Raw genomic sequence first — 24759 nt, forward strand, 5'->3', positions numbered from 1 at the left:
CTCTGCAGATCAAGTTCTTGGGCTTTGGGGATAGGGTGGGCTTCTCACGCCCTGTGTTCTTCCTTTGAGAAAGGAGCCTATCCATTTGGGGGCTGGTCTTTGAATGCCTTTTTCATGTAGTCTTTTGATGAGACTGGAGTGTGACATGGTATCAAACACAGCTGAGAGTTCAAACAGTAGGAGGGTGGATGCTTCTCCTGGATCCAGTAGGGTGCTGATCTTATCTGTGACACCAATGAGTGTTGAGTCTGTGCTATGGTTGCTTCAAAATACAGAATGGGTGTGGCCAAGGAGGTTGGTGAGTTGGTTGATTTTCTTCTCTATCAAATTGTCTGGGTACAGGGAAATGGGGCGGAAGTTGATCAGCTCGCTGGGGTCAACCGAAGGATTCTTGAGGAGGACCATGACTGCTATGTGCTACCAGTCGTCTGGGAAGACAGTGGATTGGATGGAGGCGTTGATGACGTGTGTGAGGATTTTGCAGATCAGAGGTCCTCCCAAGTTGTAGATATGCATGGGGCATGGGTCTGTTGTAGCCCCGCAGTGGATAGTTTTAATGAATGCAGTGGTGTCTTCCTCAGTGAGTATTATCCAGTTGATTAGGTGGGTGGTCTGGTTGGCAGAGGGCAGGCTGGTGATTAAAATCCTTGGGCTTTGGTTGTTTTTCGAACTTATTGCATATCTTTTTGATTTTGCTGTGAAAGAAGTTGGAGAGGTTGTTGCAGAGTTCCTGGGAGGGTGTGATTGAGTGGGCTGTGGTGAGCTCCTTGATGATGGGGAATATCTGTTTGCAGTTGCTGGAGCTGGCCTCAATCCGTTCAGTAAGGGCTCTTCTCTTGGTGTCTCTCAGGAGATAGTGGTAGTGTCTAAGTGTGGCTTTGTAGGTAGATGTGGCGTTGGGTTTGTGGTTGGACTGCCATTTCCTTTCCTGTTGGGTGCAGTATCTTTTGGATTCTCGGTGTTCGTCTGTGTACCAGTTGGCATATCTGGTGGTTCTGCAATGTTATGAGTTTTGATTTGTGCGAGTGCATCAGTGCAGGATTTGATTTACTGGTTGAAGTTGGTGATATCCTTGTCTAGGTTGCAGTGGTGTTGGGTTGGCTTGTTTCGAGGGTGCTGTGTATGTTAGCTTCCATTATTTTGTTCCAGTTCTGACTGAAGTTGGTGAGCGCTTTGGCTTGCGGTGTGGATATTTGGAACTGTGTGATGGAGTGGTAGGCCCAGGTGAGAGGCAAGTCAGAGTTGTATTTAATGTTGTTCACAGTGGGGAAGCTAGGGTATTGGGTGTGTCCTGTGATGTGCGTGGGGTCTGTGAGGAGCTTGGAGGATCTCAAGGGGATCAGTTGAGTAGGGATTACTGGTGTCTTCCAAATGGTGATTGAAGTTGCTGAGAAAAATGGTGGTGAGAACAAAAGAAAAGATATCAACAAAGTTCGTCTTTTGTGTGCATTTTTTTAGGCTTGTGTTGCAATGCTTGTACCCCGCTTTCTGGCTTGTGTGCCTTTTTCATGCCTTTTTCCATCACGGGCAGCTGGACTGGTTTGCTGTGCATGCCGCATGTACTAATACATGTCACTTTCTGTCATGAAGATCTTTGCCTTCTTGAAATATGTCTTAGTGATTTTCTGCCTGTTCTAAAAATGGGTGGATTTTCCTGTAAGGAGAGCGGATAGCCTTAGAGTTTCCAAATTGTTGTTAAGAGAGTTGAATCCTAGATTCAGCCTCTGACTTCTATTGAGACGGATTAGGCACACACACACAAGAATGAAGTGTTACCAATAATTTGCACAGCTTTTGAGATCAATCAGAGATTCCATTGTAGTTATCCACCACAATCTTCAAGTTTAGTCAACATTACAAATGGCACTCTCAAGAATAAACAGGCAAAATTTGCGTTTAAGTCATGGGTGGCTGGTGCGTAGGGGGTACAAGGTTGTTGCCCCCTGCCCTCTGGTAGCACAAACAGAGAAACTGTGTACAAGAGCATAGAGCTGCCACAAATGGAAACACCGAACTGAAGTGTCTGTCAGTTAGGGTAAATACTTTTCCAAGACCTGTGTGCTGACATAGCAAAATGTGCATGACAGCATCACAAGGGAGGAGATTAGTGACTGGGCTGACAGGGCCGCACTTCTGTGAGGGCCCTTTTCATGGCAGTGCCCTCACACCTTCACAAGCTCTTAGTCATGGTGCGCATGCTTCGTGCGGCACAGCATGTCTACACAAATGGGCTTACTTGGGCGGTGATGCATTTTGAGCAAAGCCGCCCTAAGTCCAATGAGGAGGCTGGATTGTGTGTACTGAAGAAGGGTCAACCCGTGCCCCAACCTGGCTCCTATCAGCAAGATTGTTGCGGTGAAGACTTGTGGAGCAGGATTGTTGTTTAGAAAAGAGTGGAAGAAATCCAGTTTTGAACTTAAGAGATTGCCTGGTTTAGTGGTAAGTTGATATGAGTGGGTGCAGACGAAGGTTTGGGGTAGGGCGGGGTGTTTGCGTGGGGGTATGGGATGACATGGGAACAGTCAGTGAAGTTCTTATTCAAGATGGCACTTTTTTATCTTGAGGAGGATGAACGGCTGCTCCAGCCTATAACCTACACAGAAGACAAGTCACAGCAGCAATCCCTTGAAAGGCCTAGTATGTGCCATGATATGTCATCACATACTAGGCCTTTCTCTGCCTAAACGTTAGATGCACATATCCCTACCTGACCATAATTTTATCTGCACACTCTTCTAAGTTAAGCTCCGAGACCCTTGTCAGCATAAAACCTTCACCGGTCATTACCTATCAATGCTCAAGATTTATTTTCCAAAACATGCCCCAACGAACTGTGCCTTGTGTTTAGCGTGAAGTTAGGAAAGTCAGTTCGTGTAATTTAACCGAGAGCAGATTCGTCCTTTTGTGAGGTCTGGCCAATGAGAAGCGAGATATGGTTAACTATAATGTTAAAAAAAAGTACACACCGCTGTGTACTACAGTTCCAATCTAGGCAGGAGGTCGAGGGCATCATAGAATGAAAGTAAATGGCAAGATTTTATTTTAACATTGTTCACAAGAGGAAGTTCTAAATAAATATGATTGACATCCAAGTGGGCATAGGCTCTTCACATCTCTTATTCTTTGCAAAGTGCATTGCTACTACTCATATCTCTGCTTCAGGGGTAGCACTGGTTTCAGATGGTGAGTAGTATTTTCTTTTTTCAATTAGTGCTGGTCTGGAATACACCATTTTACAGTCTGCAGCACCTAGTGACCCTTTCTAGAATGTAGTCAACTATACCAATGCATACAGGGAGTAAAAAAATCACAATTTGCAATGAGGGAGAAACATGAACCAGTGTTAGAGATACTCTAAGGTACTCACAGCTCGAAATTTCAGTCTACACTGTGCCTACCGAGGGAAGGAGATAAAGAGGGGGAGGGAGATACCCTGCATCATGGTAGAGTTCCATGCAGAGACAGGCACAGAGTGTAGAATATTCTAGATAACAGAGAGACCCTGGCTCTCAGTATATAGGAACACCTGCATGGTATAGAGCACGGGTACTCACAAACATTTGCCCAAGGGCCACAAAGTACTTTGTTTGGTGTGACAGAGGGCCGCACTCATACCAGCAGGGTGGGTCAGTGATTGTGTAAGGAGGTTTAAAAAATGTCAAAGAAACGAGCAAGCATTTATTTGCAGGTTAATAAAAGCTTACATGTTTATTTAACATTTTTTAGGTCTCGCCTGCCGATGCGCTTGCGCATTCGAGCTGGCGAGAGTATAGGGGCTTTCCCAGAGTTTAACCAGACTGGCGATTTGATGCAGTGCATGTGCGCTTTTAGCTCAATGCGCAAGCGCAATGAGTTAAAATGCGCGTGCACAGCATCAAATCTCCAGCCATCGCCATCTGTTCCCCAGCTTGGTGCCGCCAGCACCTGTCCTCTCTCTCCCCGCACACAGCCTTACTCGCAATTCTCCTCCCCCTCCCCAGCCGCCAGCACCTCCCCTCTCTCTCCCCTCACACAGCCTTACTCACATTTCTCCTCCCCCTCCCCAGCCGCCAGCACCTCCCCTCTCTCTCCCTGCACACACGCTCTGACTCAGTACTTTAAGTTTCACGGCTGCCAGGCCATTTCGCGGCCGATTTTTGTTTCATGGCCGCCAATGCTTGTTCTGTTAGCTCCTTGTTCGCCATTGACTGCTACCTTCTCCTGCCCATCTCCATTTCCCTTGTATGCGCCTCCTTCCCCACATCCTCGTATTACTTCCTTCCACCCTTTTGTCCACTGGCTGCTACCTTCTCCTGCCCATCTCCATTTCCCTTGTATGCGCCTCCTTCCCCACATCCTCGTATTACTTCCTTCCACCCTTTTGTCCTTTCACTGTGTGCACTTTGCACCCCATGCACCTAGTTTTTTTTATGTTATTCGTTAGTGGCTTATTTTTCAAAACTTCTCCCCAAAATACAACCAATTTTATTTTTGGCTAAAAATGGTATTGGTAAGTTCTGTATATTTTCATCTGTAAGAAGCTATTTTGGCAGTGCCTGCAGACCCCTTCCGCCTCCCACCACAGCCTGCCCAAGAGCCATCGGCGGTGCCTGTAGACCCCTTCCGCCTCCCACCACAGCCTGCCCAAGCGCCAATATTTACAGAAGATCGTGGTGCCTGCAGCCGCCTCCCACCACAGCCTGCCCAAGCGCTATCGGCAGTGCCTGCATACTCCTCCCATCTCCCACCACAGCCTGCCCCAGCGCCATCGGCAATGCCTACAGACGCCTCCTGCCTCCCACCACAGCTTGCCCCAGCACCATCCGCAGTGCCTGCAGCCCCCTCCCGCCACAACATACCCAAGCGCAGCATGAGTTACATACACACGGATGTGGGATGTTCTTAACTAAACTGTAACTAACAACCGTTTTTCTTTGTTTTAATAAAATTATTTTTGTACCTTACAAGTTTTAACATAACTGTTTCCATGAGTTTATTTTTGCACACTCGTTTAAGCATTGCGTTATTTGCCCAGTAGTGTTAAGTGCGTATTACAAACTACACTCTTATCATAGGAGGGAAGAGGAATTAACGTCCATTCAGTTCCCCTGAATAGGTACCTTAATAATCACAAAAGAGAATGGACACTTGTATCTACAATAACGAAAACTTGTTAGTAAAGGTGCTCTGTTCCCGCAGCTGTACGCTGCTTAAAGACTCTTATCATAGGAGGGAAGAGGAGTTAACGTCCATTCAGTTCCCCTGAATAGGTACCTTAATAATCACAAAAGAGAATGGACACTTGTATCTACAATAACCAATGGTTATTTCTTGATAACCCTCATAGACGCTGTGATTTTGGGGCGGATATAAGATACACCGCAACAACAAAATTATTGATTATTAAGGTACCTATTCAGGGGAACTGAATGGACGTTAATTCCTCTTCCCTCCTATGATAAGAGTCTTTAAGCAGCGCACAGCTGCGGGAACAGAGCACCTTTACTAACAAGTTTTCGTTAGTATCTAGGTGAACTTCTTTTCGAGATAAAGAGCTTTGAACGATGGAGAACAATAATGGTTTAAGTTTCACTGGTGACGATATAGATGAAATCTTAGCAGCTCAACCACTTTTACAGAATGCTGACTTTACACAAGCCATTGCCCAAAAGGATGAATGGGACACTCTGACCAATAAGAAAAGAGAACAGATCCGAACTGCTATACACGGAATCATCATGACTGAGTATCTGAGAACAAAATCAGCACCTAGAGGACTATGGATTTCCAATCCCCCTAAAATCTTTCTTCACGACCTGGCCTTCCGTCGAGATTGGTCCTCCATATCTTGGAAGTGCACTTTGGACTATTTAGTCCTCATAATTAAGACAGCAAAAAGACTATCAGAGGCACTACTCGTAGAAATTACGGCGTGTGAAACCCAACTGAAAAACAGCATCAACCCCCAAATCTACAAAAAACGACTGGATGAGATCACGAAAGACATGGACGAGACACAGGAGTTCCTGATGCAAAATAAATTACAAAAACTAGCTAAGGACCTAAAAAAGTTCAGCCAGGAACGGATGCATCCATATTCGAAAGAAGACTACGTAGTGATAGACATCACCTCAGATACTGACTCGACAGGCTGGTCCTCGGATGGCTCAGAAAGTAATTTGGATCAACAAACGCCGAGAAGAGGACACAATAATTCGAGATACAGAGGCCCCAGATGTGGCCATAGAGGAAACAGATGGCAAAGACCACCTTTTTATCCAAGTAATTCCATGCCTTACTTCCAGCCATTTATGCCCCCATTTGGTGGTTGGATGAATCCTTATAATCCTGGGAGTGAACAACAGCCACATATGAGCAATCAGATGTTACCAAACCCCAACCATCCACACCAACCACAACAGCCTTTTTTAGGAAGAGGCCAAAACCAGCCAAGAGGCAAAAAGAAAAATCTGACATGGCAAGACCGTCAACCCAATGTACAAACACGAAGTATGTCATCGGCACAGACAGATACGAGCTAGAAGAGTCATTAGTGGTGAACCTGACCGACACTGTTCTGACTAAAGATCAGACAAATATCCTGAACAAGGGTCTTGGGTGTGTCCCCACTCCACCCCTTGACCCTTTCAAACTTAAGTGAGAACTGTCAGAATTCTGCAGAACGTTAAAATTGAAGGCCCTTTTCGACGGATCACCCATTAGAGGAAATGATGCTGACACAACATTAAGAAGAAAATCCAAATTCTCGCCACCAACCAATGCAATACCCATTGAGATATTAACATTCGAACAGGCGACCCTAAAAGGAATTGACAACTTGGATAGTAAAAAGAAAACGTTTCAAAACCTCAACAATAAAGAGAGACGAGCTCTGGAAGAACTCAGAGATAACGACAATATAATCATAAAGCCTGCAGACAAGGGTGGTGGTGTCGTGGTCCTCACAAAAGAAGGGTATGGCCAACAATGCCTCGCGCTACTATCCGATGAGAATTTCCATAAGAAGCTGGATTCTGACCCAACTGAAAGACTCACCAACACCATTGCAATAATGACCCACGAGGCGGAAGTGAATGGATGGATTTCCAAAAGGGAAGCAGATTTCTTGACACCTAGAGGACCTAAAGTTCCTTTTTTCTACTCATTACCCAAAACCCAAAAGAACAAATCTCCCCCACCGGGACGACCGATAGTTTCGGGTATTGGTTCGCTCTTGGAACCTCTTTCGAAGTTTGCCGATGAGTACCTCAAACCCCTGGTACAAAAAACCCCTACTTACCTTAAGGACACTCGTGACCTGTTAATCCAAATTGCTGATAAAGAATTCGACCCCAAAACCATGAACCTAGTAGGATTAGATGTCGAATCGTTGTACACAAGCTTGCCACAAGATGACACCATGCAAATGCTCGAAGACCTACTGTTCCTTGAAGAATGGCCTCATCAAACTCCTCGCCATTTTATTCTAGAGTGCTGCCGGTTAGCGCTAAAAGAGAACTACTTTGAATACAACGGTCAACTCTTTTTGCAGTGCCATGGTACTTCCATGGGAAGCGCATTCGCGCCCTCGGTAGCCGGACTGTATGTAAGTCAATTTGAACAGAAATTCGTCCTAAACAATGAAAATCCCTACGTCTCCAGTATATTATACTGGAAACGTTATATCGACGATATTCTGCTAATTTGGGATACTAACAAAAATTTGACAACATTCATGGACTGGCTTAATGGAAGAGACCGCTGGCTCAAGTTCACTTTCACTGCTAATAAGGAGAGAATTGACTTTTTAGATCTGACTATTTTTTCTGAAAATGGGAAATTAGAGATCAAGACGTACACCAAGCCGACAGCTAAGAACAGTTTCTTATCGTATTCCAGTTTTCACCCCGACCACTCAGAGACAATCTTCCTTACAGCCAATTCCTCCGACACAAACGCAATTGTAGCAAAGAAAGTGACTACAGACAACAAGCTACAATCTTGAGTAAAAAAATACAAGCAAGGAACTACACTCCCCGGACAATCTCCAAGTGCAAGAAAAGAGCTAAGAACCAGCCGAGGGAGTGTTTACTACAGAGTCACCAAAAGGAACCGATAAAAGATCTGGTTACATGTGTCACTACATTCTGCCCTGCTACCTATCAAGTACAGAAATTAGTAAGAAAAAATTGGCAAATAATCACTTCAGGGACATACAATTGGCCCAAGCCAAGGTTTGCAAACAGGAGGACCAAGAACCTAAAAGATGTGTTAGTGCATACCCGTCCGAAAAAAAGACCCATTATGAGCACCATAAGAAACATCAATATGGCCCCAGTAACTGGTCACTTCCCTTGTGGCACCTGTGGAGTCTGCAAATTTACTAACACTACAAAGACTCTTCAACTTACGGAAGACTTGGTCTGGACACAAAGGCAGCATACGAACTGCAATTCTACCCACGTGGTGTACCTCATAACATGTCCCTGCCAGCAAAAATACGTAGGCATGACCTGTCGCAAGATCAAAATACGTATAGGAGAACACAGGAGCAATGTAAGACTAAAGAAAAACACAACCAAACTTTGCACACATTTTATTGATGCTGGCCACTCCTGTGATGATCTAAGATGGACAATTTTGGAGATGCTCCACGATAAGAACAACAATGCAGAACAGATCCTCTTTGAAAAGGAGCAAAAATGGGTAAATCGACTCAAGACCCACATATTGGGGATCAATGATAACATTCCATGGCACCAGTTTTACTGACACTATTCTAATATCAGAATGTAGTGATAAACATCTTCAGAATTATTACTCATCCCACAAAAATTGTCATGTGTACTGAGTTGTAATGTTTCGTCTCCTTGTCCTAGCCGACAGAGTCTTACAGCGGTGGGACTCAACAACAGTACACTGAGACATTTATTCTGTCACGCCTACAGTGTTACCTGTCCTGGCAAATATCAACATCTTCATCATGTCTGATGTTGTTATTAATCCTTCACGTCTAAATAATGTCCCCACTTGCAATATTAACAAGGGTCTATTACTGACACTGAATAGTGCCTCACTTCCACTTTAAACTTCCCACTGGGAACAACACCGGGTGAAAGCACGAGCCCTTCGTCGCTTTTCATGGTATTAAAAGTGGAAGAAGAAGGAACCTCCTCCTTCCCAGGGGCAGAGTCAGCACTAGCAGCAATTGCTCGGCAACACGAGGGTAAGAATGGCGCCCTGCGCGTTTCTCGCATTTGTTTAGTGGCGGTGGGTTGTTTTAACATAGCTTCACCTTCACGCGGTTTTGTTTGCTCTGACTATTTCAGCAAACGCCACGTGTAATGCGACTCTCTTGGCCGCCTGATGTAGAGAGATTAACCGGCAACCAAGGTATTGTGAACATCGCTTTGTATTTCCTTTATGCCGTAATTTGTCAAAATTAAACGCTTTTGCAATGCATATACGCACCATGCCGCCACCCTAGTCACCCTCCCTCAACAGCAACAGACATGGCCCATACGTGGTCCCAATAATCCAGTGTAGTTTTACATATTCGCGTGGACTTTAATGGACCACACATTTATAATCGGCTGTTTTGTCCATTCGCACGTACGCCAATGTAACTGTAACAGACTGCGCTGCCGACTTTCTATTGTATAAATGTGTCCCATTTGAAACGAGTTGGCGTGTCTTAGAGTATTTTGACTCCTACTCACACTACAAACAACTGCATCCATGCGGACTTTCCAACCCGCTGTAACTTACAAAATACCCGTAAACTGCAGAATACCTCACCTTATGCTGCCATTCCTGCAATTACCGGATAACTACTTCGCTTATCCTTAATACTGCCTTGTACGAAGACCTGAACAACCGCTTGGTGCTCTGGCTCATTTTTACAAACAGTTTAACCAGCCATTCTCTTGTTCTCCTACTATCCCCCTTTTTAGCTCTTATTTCGTTCCAGTGCCCATAGTGTGGTACACATAATATAGATATGAATAAATGACAACATATTCATTTATTTCTGGATCTAACCACAGAGACTATCTGTGTATATGCTATATGCTGCTAATCAATGTGACATTTTAAATTCTAATGTTAATCGTATCTTGTTTCCAATACACAGGAATCTCAGTATGAGAATCTCATACCCCCCATTGAAAACTACACTAATTGTGTGCGTATCAAGTTTCTGTTTTTGTCCTGACGAAAGCTCTACAGACCCTTGCGGGCCCAATAGAGCTGAAACATGTTGACCTACTGATAGAGTTATATGGTAATCCTGTAACTCGATTACCGAATATATCACTATTCCCCCTTGTTTTAATTCACAGTGTGCATCTTCTTATAATAAATTTTGGTTTCTGGTGCAACACTGTTTTTATACCCACTTATTGGCACTGCACATTAATCCCTCTGGACCAGTCCTAACTATCTCTGGACACTTCTACACTTACCAGAGGTTGTCTCGGGTGAGGCAGGCATATAGCACGTTACTTGACAACCCGATGACTATGCCATGACGCTAGAGAAGGGGCAGATAAAAGATACACCGCAACAACAAAATCACAGCATCTATGAGGGTTATCGAGAAATAACCATTGGTTATTGTAGATACAAGTGTCCATTCTCTTTTGTGATTATTAAAATATTACAAACTACAGTCAGTCGCTTTGGACTTGGAGAGCGCCTCGGAGGTTACGGGATTGGGGGTGTTTTGTTTGGGTGCAATCACTAGCGCGCTAATGCTGCTAGAGTTAAAACGTGGGCGCTGAAACTGCATGCAAGCATCACGTTCTCAAGACGAATGGAAACGGAAGTGTGCGGCCGATCCCTGCACCCAGCCCATGTGTTTGAACCACAGCACGGTGTAAGATGCAACACCCATTCTTTTACTCGTTATAGCAAGTACGTAGCTGAATTTAAACAGACTCGTTCTTTTGTCAGATGAATACATGTATGTCATGTACATACAAAACATGTTGCATTACAAATGCTATAGGTGTCACATTTGAAAAAGTTTAAAGTATTGGCATTGTAAATGACAAAGCTATTAATTTGGCTATTTTCAAGACCAACACATTACAAAAAAATTGTCATTTACAAAACCAATAGCTCCAACTTTTCTAATGCAAGACCTATTGCATTTCCAATGCTTGTTTCTGACTACTAGGGCTCAGCAACTAAACAGCAGCTTGTACTGCTGTTCACCAGGGGCCGCATGTAAAGGTCAAGCCTCCCCCCTCCCCCCCGGCTGAACTTTGAGTGTCACTGGTTTAGAAAGACCCACCTAGTCAGACAAAGACATAGTGTGCACATTTTCCTACACCACAGAGATTGAGGCGCAGACAGGGGTGCAGTGACCCACATAGTAGAAACTGCAGCCCAGGCAGAGATATGAGTGTCTACTGAATATGTTGTAGGATCACTATTGTTCAGCATGACTTATAGTAAGTGGTTGAAGACATTACTACATTCATATAATCCAAGTATGTGACACATAAAACCATCAATAATTTGTGCATGTGTGTGTGTGGCCTATTAGGGAAATGTGACTAGCAATGTTGAGTCACATATAGAAATAGAACGTAAACAGTGTGCATTCAGATATATTGGGTATGAGAATCCGTAATGTTTTTGTGAAGGTAATAGATTTGTTCATAGTTCAAATTACAGATACGGTACTTTAAAAGGCTCATCGTGATTTTCTAATGCAAAATAGGGTTGAGAATGAGTGGCCTTCTGAGAGAATAAGTAGATTTCACATTAGGCTCCTGTTTCTGAGAAGCAAGGCAGAGTCTGTAAGACAGATAGACTGAAGATGCTGCATGCCATTGCCAGATAAGTATATTATTGGAATGAGGGTTTGAGTGGCATTGGACAAGATAAAGCGGATGGTCATGTGTGTAAGCATGTCTGTGGGAGGAGTGAAGACCAGTTATTGATGAACTCTAAAGCTGTCACTACCAAACTCTAAATCTATCAGACCTGAAAAGCTATTTCCTTATCTTGGTTGTCTTTCCTTTTGAGCTAGTGGATTCAGTCAGGATTGTATTCTTCTCTTGCAAACACACTGTCAAACTACCACCGATTGAGTAATCCTTTGCTCTGGCTTCATGTAAGGAATCAACCCAAGCACATATCTTTGAGCATCTTTTAGGCTCCATATAATTACAGTGTACCACCGATGTAAGAGCTTTTAAGAACTGCCTAGGTCCTCATGGATATTAGAATGTTATTGCAGATTTTGGGTGTAATACCTTGTTTTTTCCCTTATTCATCTCCAAGGCAATAGTTGTGGGTGTGTCAAGAACGATTGTAAGATTATGTTAGTCATATAAGCAATGGGTGCTAGATACAATAGTTTTGTAGATGATGCGTTGGTTTAGAAGTTGGTGCAGACTGGCAAAGTGAGCCAGTGGAGTGAGAGTGATGCGGTAGATTCATACAGCCTTTGATTTTTTATATTTGTCCCTTCCAGGTAGAAAATTAGTTATACATTATGGCTGGAAAAAAAAGTTAAAAAGGTGCTAGGCAAATTTTGAAAAATGATATGCCATGTAACATTGAATACTTAGATTGTTTTTAACTTGTGTAATACATTTGGCTCTTTAGTCAAAGTTATCCTGTTGTGGAAAAGGTTTGCTAGGCACACAATTTTTGTTGTTGTTGCAATAATGCATGCAAAACCCCTAGATTATAGGAACGGTATAAGAAAATGTTGATGTGCATGCCACCATTAAGCCCCACTGCTTAAAGTGTTCTCAGTGGGAGAACCCACTCAACCCACTCTAGAAACACTGACGCTTTCTTGCTTTACTTGCTCAATATTGTTAAAGGTAGGTGTTCATGCCCCAACACTTTTAAAGTTCACCATACACCACTGGCGTCAACTAGTCTGAAGTGGCCTGATGCCCTTCCTCTTGTTTTGATGAATATAAGAAGCACTCCTGACAGGAAAACGGGGTTATCTCTAATGCTCTGATGCTCTTCCTCTTGTTTCAATGAATATGAGAAGCACTTCTGACAGGAAAACAGGTTTATCTCTCTGCACATCACAAGCTAGTGATGGGCATAACACTGAGACTTGCATATTTACCTTGAGGTGCACTAGTTTCATTAACTGACGACATTTTTCTGGATTATTGCAACAGTCTGGCTGATATGGTGATATCTGTCTCATCAGGTGAATGAGGCAACATAAAATGACAAAGATACACCCTGTAGTGAACTGAATGCTGGGTATTTTATGGTAATTTGCACGCATGTTCTTAAGGACTACCTCAACAAAATGTTGAGAGGGACCTACCAGGTGATACTGACAACACATTTTGCTATCAAATTTGCAGATGTGCCTCAGTGGATCCATGCTGTTCACACAAAGAGACTGAGAGTAGCTAAATCAGTGAATGAGGTGAATGGTCAAAGTGTACAGTGCTCAAAATCAAAGCCAAGTTCAAGTTCACAGCTGAATCCAGAGAGGGGGTGCAGATTTTTCTGGAACTGGTGAAGACAAAGTGCAAAAAAAGCAAAGGTTTCAGGTAAGTGAAAGTTCAGATGAAGAACCTGAAACTTCTGAAGCCCAGTTATAGAGTGATCAGGGCGAAGAGCTATTACAGACCAAAAGAGCACAGCATGAGTGGCAGCATGAAGAAGTAGCCTCTGTCCATAGTGGTGACAGGTTGTAGTTGAAAATAATTAAAGTGGCAAAGACCCTTTTCAGAAGAGAATCACTGTGCAAAAAGCAAATAGGGACAAGTCTGATCAAAGTGCAAGTTTGAGTTCAAGACAGAGTTCAGGATTGGGTTCAAGTCAAAATCTTGAGGAAGATAAAGAACAAAAGACTGTTTCTCGGAAAAGGAAAATATTGAGTTATTCCAAGAAAGAGAACTTGCAAACAAAAGTGCTGTGAGCCACAAAGGGATTTTGAGAGACAGCTGAATTCAGAAACTAGCAGGAGTGAATCACTAGTTATTCAAAGATTAGCCAGAAGGAGAGTGCTAATATTTCTTGGACGTACAAGTGCCAATACAGGTTTGAGAGTGAGTCAGAGACTCAAACTGAAACTGAAGATGAGCAACCCTGAAAGTAACATAGAGGTGTTGAATATACAGCTCTGAAGAAAGACATGAACAGAATTAGAAAGATTTTTATTTAAGGACTGAAATAACTACTGAGTCTAGTCACTCCACAAAAGAATTTCCTTGATTCCAATATATGAACTTTTAAAAAAGACTGAAAAATCTAACACTGTTTTTGCTTCAAATTTTTGTTTTTGATGATTGTTTTAATGAAATAAGAAGGAAAGAAGAAACATATTACTGTTTTAAAGAAACCTTATGTTGATTTTTACCACCATAAGGATTTTTGTCTAACGGAGAAGATGGGGAACAGAAGATGCTGTAAAAGTGCAGGGATTACGCTGTTAATCATAACAATATTAGTCTTAACTGGCCTGTTGGTGTGCTTACTGACTCCTGTGGGAAAGGTTCCAAATTGTACAAATAGCAATGATGAAGTTGGAACTAATCATGATGAATTTAAATGAATGATACTAGTACATGAAAACCATTTAGGTATAGATGTGTATACTAAAATGTTTGGGGGCATATGGATATAATGAAGATTAGTAATTGTTACATATGTACTTACCTTCCCACATCTACTGGGGAGGGTTCAGCATAAGTACAGTTAGAAATATCATATGCATTATCATGTTGTGTTTTCTTTGCAATATTTATAAAGAGGAATTTCTTTCTTCTTACTTGACCGATTTTATTGTGTCTGTAGAGAATTTGCTTAATAATGAGAACAATAGGGAAATCAAATATGGTGAGTATTTGAAAGTGATTGCACAAAAGAGGTATGTTACGAACTTGAATGGAGATTATTTTGTGTTATTGAGTAATGAGGAGCGTAATTTTATTAGAGAATATAATGAAAGAGGAGTGAAATCTTGAAGAGCACAAATTTGCTTTGTAAGAAATAAGAGAAGAATTTTAGATTTACAGGCTTACATCCTAGATTGAGAATGGGACAGGGAAGAAAAGATGAAATGTGTATAGTAAGGCGTACTCCTATAGAAAAGAAGAATGTGGAATGTGTAGGTGAGAGTGTTTGTGTGACAAAACATATGACTTACTGGGGTATAGGCTATCAACCAGGATTCTTCAGCTATACCTGACCATGGCTTTTCTTTCAATCTGACCCAGGTATGTGTAACCCCTTTCCTTGCAGTCAGCCTTGAGGCCTCAACGCTAGGTGTTTCTTGGCCTGCCTTTTTTCATTTCCCCTTGAAGGTTCCAGGTGAGAGCCTGCCTGCTGGTGTTTGATATGGGTTTACAGAGGGCGTGATCTATCCAGCCCAGGCATCTTGTCATGAATTGTTCATGAGCAGGGAGATAAAAAGTCTACAGCCATAAGTTGTTGTTCCTGATGGTGTTTGGCCAGTGGATTTGGAGTATTTCCCTCAGACAGGTGTTAATGAAGGTCTGGACTTTGTTGGTGTTGGTCACAGTTGTCCTCCAAGTTTCTGCTCCATACAGAAATACTGATTTTGTGTTGATCTAGGTTTGCAGCATTAGGTCCTTGGTGTTCCAGATCTTCTTTATCTGAAATAAGGCAGCCCTTGCTTTGACAATTTTTGCCTAAACATTGGCATCTTTGCAGCTCCACTTGTCTGTGACACTGCCCAGGTAAGTGAAGGCCTCAACCTCTTCCTGTGCATTGCCTTCAAGAGTGACTGCAGTTCTGCTGAGCATGCTAGCCTTCAGGATCTTGGTTTTTGGACATTGAGGCCACGTTGTGCTGATGCTACTGCCGTATTACTCGTCTTCTCTTGCATCTGCAAATGTGTATGGGAAAGAAGGGCCAGGTGGTCTTCAAAGTCCAGGTCCACATTCCAAATGTCCACTGAATCCCATGTCTTCTCCTTGCTGTGAATGTCTTCTTCATGATCCAGTCCATCGCCAGTAGGAACAGAAAAGGCGAGAGCAAACAACCCTGGAGGACTCCTGTCCTCATTTCTGAGGCTTTCATGAGTTGTCCTCCATGGACAATCTTGCAGGTTATTCTCTCAGAGTTACTGATAATTCTTACAAGTTTATCAGGCACATCATAGTGGTGGAGGAGTTTCCAAAGGGTCCACACTGTTGAATCCCTTTTCATAGTTGATGAAGTTGACATAGAGGGGGAAGTTCCAGTCCATCGACTGCTCAATGGTGATGTGCAGTGTTGCAATCTGCAGGTCCTATCCTTAAAGAAAACAGCTTGCTGGTCTCGCAACTGGCTATTGACTTGTTCCTTCATTATGTTCAGGGGGATTCTTTTAAATGCTTTACATGGGGTTGATAGAATAGTTATTCCTCTGTAGTTTGCGCAGTTACTCGGGTCACCTATCTTGGAGATCATCAGATATCCCTCCTTCCGGTCTGATGGTACCTTTTCTATTCCCCAGAGTCTTCCACACATAGGGTAGAGCATGCAGATGTTTCAATATCTGCCTTCTGTGACTTTGCAGGAATGTTATCAGGTCTTGCTGTCTTCCCATTTCTCCAATGTTCTGCTGCATTTGATTAGAAGGTCCTTGTCACTGGCTGTATGTCTGGTGGAGACTGCGGCAAGAGTTGGTTCAGCACTTCTTAAAGTGCTCCACCCGTCTTCGCTGTTGCCCTTCATTAACCATGATGCCCTCCCAGCTTTGTCTTTACTTGCTGTATCTGCCAGAGAGTCTCCTTGTTATTTCATGGAGTTAATTCAAGTTTCCATAGTTTGCTGCTTCCTGGGCTTCAGTGGCAAGACCTTCAATGAGTCTTCACTTATCTGCGCTTAAGCTTCTCTTTGCTTTCTTGTAGGTTTTTGTATATTCGCCTTGAGCATTGTAGTTCTGTAGTTTGAGGGTCTGAGGTTCGGTGGTTCCGAACCCGTTCAATAAAGGTCGTCGGAAATAGACGATTCTGGTGTCAGTGGACCGCAAATCATGAGTGCGGTATGTACGTGTGTTTTCGCATTAATCGATCAATGAGAACACTATGTATTTAGGGATTTCGTTTGAACCTTTGGGTTCCATTTTGTGTACGGTTAGCCATTTTGTGTGGTTGCCCTCACATAGGCCGATGATTGTGGCCGAACGAGTCTTTGGGACACGTACACTTTAGCTAACTTCTGAATGACCTGGCCGAACTGACTCCCTTGCCCGAGGCTGACCTCGCTGAGCCAGTTCCTTGTTAAGCAGCTGGTCAGATAAAGATCAAAGAGCAGGACATGCCGAACTTTTCAGTACACTGCACCCACCTTTCTATCTTGCTTCCAATCTGTTTCTGCTCCTTCGTTTATGACATAATCACTGATTTGGGTTGAGGTTTTATGATGGGTTTGTCCGGCCTGACCGAACAAGAAATTGGAATGTGCTTGGTAATTTCTGGTGGGCTGGACAACGGAAAATGGGATTGTTGTCATGCGATATGTTTGAAATGTCACTATCTGATTGGCTAGTTTGTGTGTAACCGATGCCACCTTTGGAATGTGATTTTTGGCATAAAAGACCATGCTCCGCTCAATGAATTTGTGCAGTCTCTAGTGAACCACCCGTGTTGTGCTTCGTAGATCTCAGTTCCTGGTTGCAGCCAATAAACTTTGGTCTTTGACGTCATCAAGAAGAGTCCCGTGTCTCTGTTTGCCGAGGCAGGGGAACTCAAAGGCATCGGGCGATTCCCTGGCGCCGCTAGGTTCTAAAACCTGGTCCTTCAGCTTTCACTTTTTCTTCTCTTGTATGGCTGGTGTTGACTGCAGCTTTATTTTCCTTGCTCGCTTGGATTTTGCAGCGTGTCTCAGGGGAGATCCAATCTTTACTCTGGTGTTTCCTGTGACCCAGTACCTCCTGCCAGGTTGATGTCACTGTTTCTTTGATCATCTCCTACTGACTTTCTACTGGGTCTCTTTTTTCCTCTAGTTTTTGCAGGACTTGAAATTTTGTACTGAGTTTCTGTGCATCTTTGACAATGGTGGTGTTATATCGCTGGTGTTCATTTGTTAATTCATTAATGAGTTTTTTCAGCTTTAGCTGTAGCCTAGCCTTAACATGGTTATGGACTGATGCCACGTCCGCTCCTCTCATCACTCTCACACGCTGCAGGGACCTCTGGAACTTTGTGGCCTTGAAGACATGGCCAATCTGATTCTTTATTGATGGCCTGGTGACACCCATTTTGCCTTGTTTATTCTTTTTTGTGGAAACACCACCTGATACTGGTCTCGTATTCCTCAGACTGTGCTGCTTGTGCCTGATTCTGTCTAAATAGCCTCTGCTTGACTCTTTACTCTGCTGTTCGTTTTTAAATCCAACTGCTGACCCTTTACTCTGCCGTTTATTTTTCTAAATCCCACTGCTGACTCTTTACTCTGCTGTTTGTTTTTCTAAATCACATTTTTGCTCTTTATTCTGCTGTTTGTTTTAAATCCCTCTGCTGTACTCTTGTACTTTCCCCCCACTGTTGCCTTTTTCCCTTCTCCCTGCCATTTCTTTCCCCATTTCCAGCTGCCGCATCTACCTGTGACGCCGCCCCTGAACGCCACGCTCCCGCCTCCCAGCTACTCATCTCTCCCCCTTCCCCTATATAATGGCGGCCGCTGCGCGGTCGCATGCAGCGGGCGTGCCTAGGGCAAGTCCGTCTGCGCCTGTCCGTGACAAGACCGCGACCAGCACCAGAACCCCTGGTTCTCACAGGCCTCTCCACTATGACTCAACCACACTCCACGCACTCAACCCCGGACAACGTGCCAACTGTGCTAAATCCTCATCGGCCAACACGCACGGGCAGTTCTCGTGCAGACCATGCCGTAAATCCTTCAGCATCGACAGAGCCCCCGCAACCGCCAAAGGAATGCTTGACGCACACACCTCCAAAACCCTGACTTGCATCCTGCTCAACGTGCGCTCCCAGCACCGCCATGGCATTGAAATCTGGCCCTGCTCGACGCCCTCTCGCCCAACGTCACCTTTATGGAAACCTGGACCAACGCCATCTCCGGTCCTGACCTCGCCAATGCCATCCCTGATGGCTACAAGATCCAGAGAAAGGACCGCCCAGGAGGAGGACTTGCCATCGCAAACAAGACCCCCCTCCACCTCTCCACATCCAGCACAAGTTACCCCACTCCAACACAGAACACCTCCACTTCCAGATCCAGACAAGCCCTAGGACCACCCTACGCGGCACTCTCATCTACAGACCACCAGGACCTCTGACCCACAACGCGACTGCCATCAGAGAGCTGGCTACACCCCACTCCATCACCTCCACGGGCTCCATTCTACTCGGTGACTTGAATTTCCACCTCAACAATGACCACGACTCCACTGCTCTCCTCGACAACCTCACCAACCTAGGGTTGAAATAGATCGTCAACACGCCCACCCACAAAGCAGGCTACACCCTTGACGCCATCTTCGTGGGAGGAAGTAACATCTGCTTCTGCCACACCACCCAGCCCCTCTGGACCGACCACCACTGCGTCCATTTCACTTTTAACACCACCACAGCTCCCACACTCGCCCTACGCCCGCCACAAAGGAACTGGAGCAAGGTCACAGAGGAACACCTAAACACCACCCTCCTCCAAGACGCCCCCAGCACCACAACCGACACCAACTCCAGAGCCAGTGAACTCCACTGCTGGATCGCCTGCTATGCTGACAAGCTCGCACCCCCCCCACCTCCCACCAAACAACGCCAAAAAATGCCTGCCGAAAGCCGCCTGGTTCACCACAGAACTTCAAGAAGCCAGACGCTCCTGCAGATGCCAAGAGAAAACCTGGCAAATCCTGAAAACTATGGAAGCACGTAACGACCACAAGAGCACCCTGAAAGAATGCCACCAGCTCGTAAGAGACATCAAACAGACCTTCATTACAGACAAGGTCCAGACAAACGCGACCAATGCCAAGGAACTGTTAAATGTCATACAGCAGCTTGCGAAACCCACCTGCGAAACCACAGACGTCACACCTTCCCAGGAACTCTGCGACAAGTTCAGCACCTACTTCCATCTGAAGATCAAGGCCCTCTAAGACAACTTCAGTGAACCAACGATGAGCACCACCCCCCTATCCACCGCAGCCGATAAGCCGACCATCACGACCTTGGATCCAGCGACCGTCGAACACATCACAGCGACCATGAAGAAAACCCACTCAGGTGCCCCTACGGACCCTTGCCCACCTCATATCTTCCACAGGGCCACCACCATCATCGCACACGAACTAGGACGCATCGTCAATGCCTCCCTCAGATCCGGCATCTGCCCAGACAACTGGAAACGGGTCGGAGGTGAAACCCCCCCCTCAAGAAACTCACAGCCGACCCAAAAGACCTGAAAAACTACCGGCCCATCTCTTTCCTCCCCTTTGCGGCCAAATTCACAGATAGACTTGTAAACTGCCAGCTGACCACCTTCATAGAAGAGAACTCCATCATGGACGCCTCCCAGTCGGGATTCCATGGCAACCACAGCACTAAGACCGCCCTCCTTGCCGCCACTGACAACATCTGCATGCTACTCGACCAGGGGCACACCACAGCCCTCATCCTTCTAGACCTTTCCACAGCCTTCGACACCATTTCACATCGCACTCTTGCAGCCAGACTGCATGACGTGGGAATTCAAGAAGCCGGCCTTCCTCGCCGGCAGAACCCAGAGGATCCTTCTCCCTTCCTTCCTCTCTGAATCCAGAGAGGACAACTGCTGAGTAGCCCAAGGATCTTCACTCAGCCCTACGCTTTTCAACATCTACATTCCTCCCTCGCCACTATCGCCAGACAGCACGGGCTCAGCATTGTATCCTTCTGATGATGATACTCCGCTCATTCTCTCGCTCATAAAGAATCCCAAAGACATCAGACTCCGTTTCCAGGAAGGCAAGAAGAAAGTGGCAGCCTGGATGAAGGACAGCTGCCTGAAGCACAACGCACCTCCACATGGGGCAAAACCTAGTGGCCCTCAGCCCTCTGGAGTCCACTCACCCCTACAGACCACGTTTGGAACGTCTGCATCATCCTCGACTCCTTCCTCTCCATGAACCGCCAGATCAATGCCGTTGCCTCCACTAGTTCCAACTGCCTTCGCATACTCTGTAAGACTTTCAAGTGGATCCCCTCCGACAGACCATCACCTATGCACTTATTACCAGCAGACTTGACTATTGAAATACTCTCTACGCCGAGATAAAAAACTCTCCTGCATAGACTCCAGACCATCCAGAACGCTGCAGCCAGACTCGTCCTCGGGACGCCGCGCCATGAGCGCATGACCAAATGCCTACAAGGCCTCCACTGGCTCCCCGTCGAGAAGAGGGTCACCTTCCAACTCCTCACATACAAATCCCTCCACAACATTGGACCCAAATACCTCAAGGAGATAGCATCCTTCCACGTACCCAAGAGGAACCTCCGCTCCTCCGACCTCACCCTGACAGAGGTTCCTCGCATCTGTAGACACAGGACAGGCGGGAGAGCCTTCTCCTACATAGCAGCCAAAACCTGGAACGAGCTCCTTGTGAACATCAGATGCTCCCCGACCCTGCACACGTTCAGGGAGAACCTCAAGACCTGGCTCTTCAACAGATCCAGAGCTGCCCCCTCCCCACCCCCAGCGCCTTGAGACCCTCGTGTGAGTAGCACGCTCTATAAACCCCCTGATTCATTGACTGATTGAATACACAACCGCCTATCACCAGTCTGTTCAGTGCACTGAGATCTGGTAGCCTTTCACCACTCTCATTCATGTTTGCAAGGCATACCTAGTGTTTTCAATTCCAACGCTGGTATTAAGGTCACCCATCAGTATGGTGATGCCTCTCTCAAGGCACTTCTCACGGGATGGACTAGAGTCTATTGTAAAACTGTTCTTTTTTCTTTTCTTTGCTTTCATTTGTAAGTGCATAGCACTGGATAACATTCATGTTGATCCTCTTTTTCTTTGTGCAGAAGGTCACAGTGCTGGTTCTGGGCTTTCCACCCAATCACAGGTCTCTTGGCTGCTGGCAGTCTCATTAGTACTTTGTCAAAAAAGAGAAATTCCCTTTGGGCACATTAACAAGGACAAAATGACATAACATACAACAATACTTCAAACATATTCAGAGCAATACAATAATTAACCAAATTCTGAAACGACAAATAAATTCAATATGCACAGTTTATTTTTATAATTAAAAAATGAATTAAAAACAGATTAAAAAGTATATAAATCAAGGGAAAACAGACAATATATATGGGAACAAATAATACACTAAAGTTCATCCAATAAGTTCCTAAAACTAAACAAAGGGAGATACACAAAAGGTATATTCAGCACCAGTCAGAATACTCCTTGATTACTATAAGATGGATTTTCTCCCCCAATTCTCAACGCGTTTCGACGGACCAATTATCATACAGCCGTCTTCATCAGGAAAAATATTAGCTGTCTTCCCCAGATAACTTTAAAGGAGGCTTGCTAAATAGGTAGGGGATAGATATCTCCCTCCTCTTTGATAGGGCGTACTTCCAGCTGCTGGCAATGTTTATATTGATCCTTTTGCCAAAAATCCTATTTCTGTTTTAAGGTCCTATCTGTAGATGCTAGATACTGCCACTTCATGGAGTAGATATATATACTTAGAATTAGAGAAAATGCCTTGGTCTTCCGTTTATCGAACACCACGGAAGCTGCACGCGGGAATCGAATACTTCTTGTTTTTAAGAGGCAGCGACTTTAAAGACTGAGAAGACCAAGGCATTTTCTCTAAGTCTGAGCGCGCCTGTCTGGATTTTAATTGGTGTCACAGTTTCGAATTCCAAGAATCGGAACATTTCTACCGCGTGCAAGCAAGACAATATGTCTCTTCTAAGACTGAGATAATACGAAGAAATATATATATATATATCTACTCCATGAAGTGGCAGTATCTAGCATCTACAGATAGGACCTTAAAACAGAAATAGGAGTTTTGGCAAAAGGATCAATATAAACATTGCCAGCAGCTGGAAGTACGCCCTATCAAAGAGGAGGGAGATATCTATCCCCTACCTATTTAGCAAGCCTCCTTTAAAGTTATCTGGGGAAGACAGCTAATATTTTTCCTGATGAAGACGGCTGTATGATAATTGGTCCGTCGAAACGCGTTGAGAATTGGGGGAGAAAATCCATCTTATAGTAATCAAGGAGTATTCTGACTGGTGCTGAATATACCTTTTGTGTATCTCCCTTTGTTTAGTTTTAGGAACTTATTGGATGAACTTTAGTGTATTATTTGTTCCCATATATATTGTCTGTTTTCCCTTGATTTATATACTTTTTAATCTGTTTTAAATTCATTTTTTAATTATAAAAATAAACTGTGCATATTGAATTTATTTGTCGTTTCAGAATTTGGTTAATTATTGTATTGATATGAATATGTTTGAAGTATTGTTGATGTTATGTCATTTTGTCCTTGTTAATGTGCCCAAAGGGAATTTCTCTTTTTTGACAAAGTCAATAGTTGGTACCCCATCCCTTCGGTAGAGGGTCCCTCTCTCTTTTATTAGAGTCTCATTAGTACTACTTCCTGAGTATAAGGGGTGGTTTTCTTCCTCATGCCCAGAATACAGCAGCATTCCTCCTGGAGCCAGTCTTTACTGTCCTGGCTGTGTCCATCTGGTCTCACTGATGCCAAGCAGTGCAAAGTTGTATTTTTTCAACTCTGCTGCCTCTTGGGCAGTCTTCCTGTCTTGTAATTGGCCCTCGCGTTCCATGTCTTAATGGTGATGGGCTTGGTAAAAAGCAGGTGGATCGCATTGTGGCTTCCAGTAATCTCTGGCATTCATCACAAGGCGTCATAGCGTTCGGTGAAGGAGATGCCTCTCTCCCCAAGGCCGGGATGTCTTTTGGTCTTTTGGTTGACGTTTGTGTAGTTAGAATTTTTTTACATGGTAGGGTAGCTAGGCCCACGCATAACCCTCTTCCTATTGCAGATGGGCTTGGGACCTGCCAAGGCAGATCTAAATCTTATGAAGTCAGTGTAAATCTTTTGTAAGGAGGAGAGCCCATTATGATGAAAATCTATTATGTTTGTGGGAAGACTGCTTATTTTAAACTGCTGAGAACGTAGGTGGGTTTATGTTATTTGTTAATATGTTAATATAGTTTGAGGAAAGTGAAATTAAGTTTTGGACAAGTAGTTTCAGATATTTCAAGAGTTATCATTCTTCCAATGGGAGCGTCAATGAATATGTGAAAATTAGAGTATTGTCTACAGTAGTAGATAGACTTGTATAGATATGGAAGGGTCTTTTAAGTTAATGAATGTAGAGATGGTAACAATTTGAGTAATGGACACAGAGAACAGTCTTGCCTTGGATGGTCTTTTGACGAAAGAAGGCGGAGTGGTTTGTAAAGTAGTTAAGGCTAAGAGGTGTTGTACTTACATTCCAGACCATAGTGGAACAAGTTATGCTTTCATTGCTAACATAATTTATCTAATTTATCTAATGAGATTAGAATATTAGAAGAACTGGGACTATGGGAGGCTCCTAGGATCCTGGATCAGTGCATTAGGAAGTAGTTGGTGCCTGAGTAGTCGGCTCGGAGATCTCTCCTCGCCACTCGGCAAATTTACGGAATAAACTGTGCCGACACGCTTACCCTCAGATGCCTCCTGGCCTGGATCTCGCCGTAGTTGAGGGGCTGCTGGTGGCGGCCTCGGCGGCGTTGCGGCTGATTTTAGTGGAGCTCGGGAGCGGCTTGAATCCAGCC

General features: G+C 44.4%; 3 pseudogenes; 1 reads left to right on the forward strand and 2 right to left on the reverse strand.

Annotated features, from left to right (window-relative positions):
• The first annotated feature begins 5543 nt into the window (after positions 1–5543).
• Positions 5544–6533, forward strand: LOC147724370 (uncharacterized; annotated as a pseudogene).
• An 8709-nt stretch (positions 6534–15242) lies between these two features.
• On the reverse strand, positions 15243–17687 carry LOC147724371 (uncharacterized; annotated as a pseudogene).
• A 20-nt stretch (positions 17688–17707) lies between these two features.
• On the reverse strand, positions 17708–24443 carry LOC147724372 (protein CFDP2-like; annotated as a pseudogene).
• Positions 24444–24759: the final 316 nt, after the last annotated feature.

Source organism: Lissotriton vulgaris, chromosome 4_1, assembly GCF_964263255.1.
Source record: "Lissotriton vulgaris chromosome 4_1, aLisVul1.2, whole genome shotgun sequence".
NCBI classification, from domain to species: domain Eukaryota; kingdom Metazoa; phylum Chordata; class Amphibia; order Caudata; family Salamandridae; genus Lissotriton; species Lissotriton vulgaris.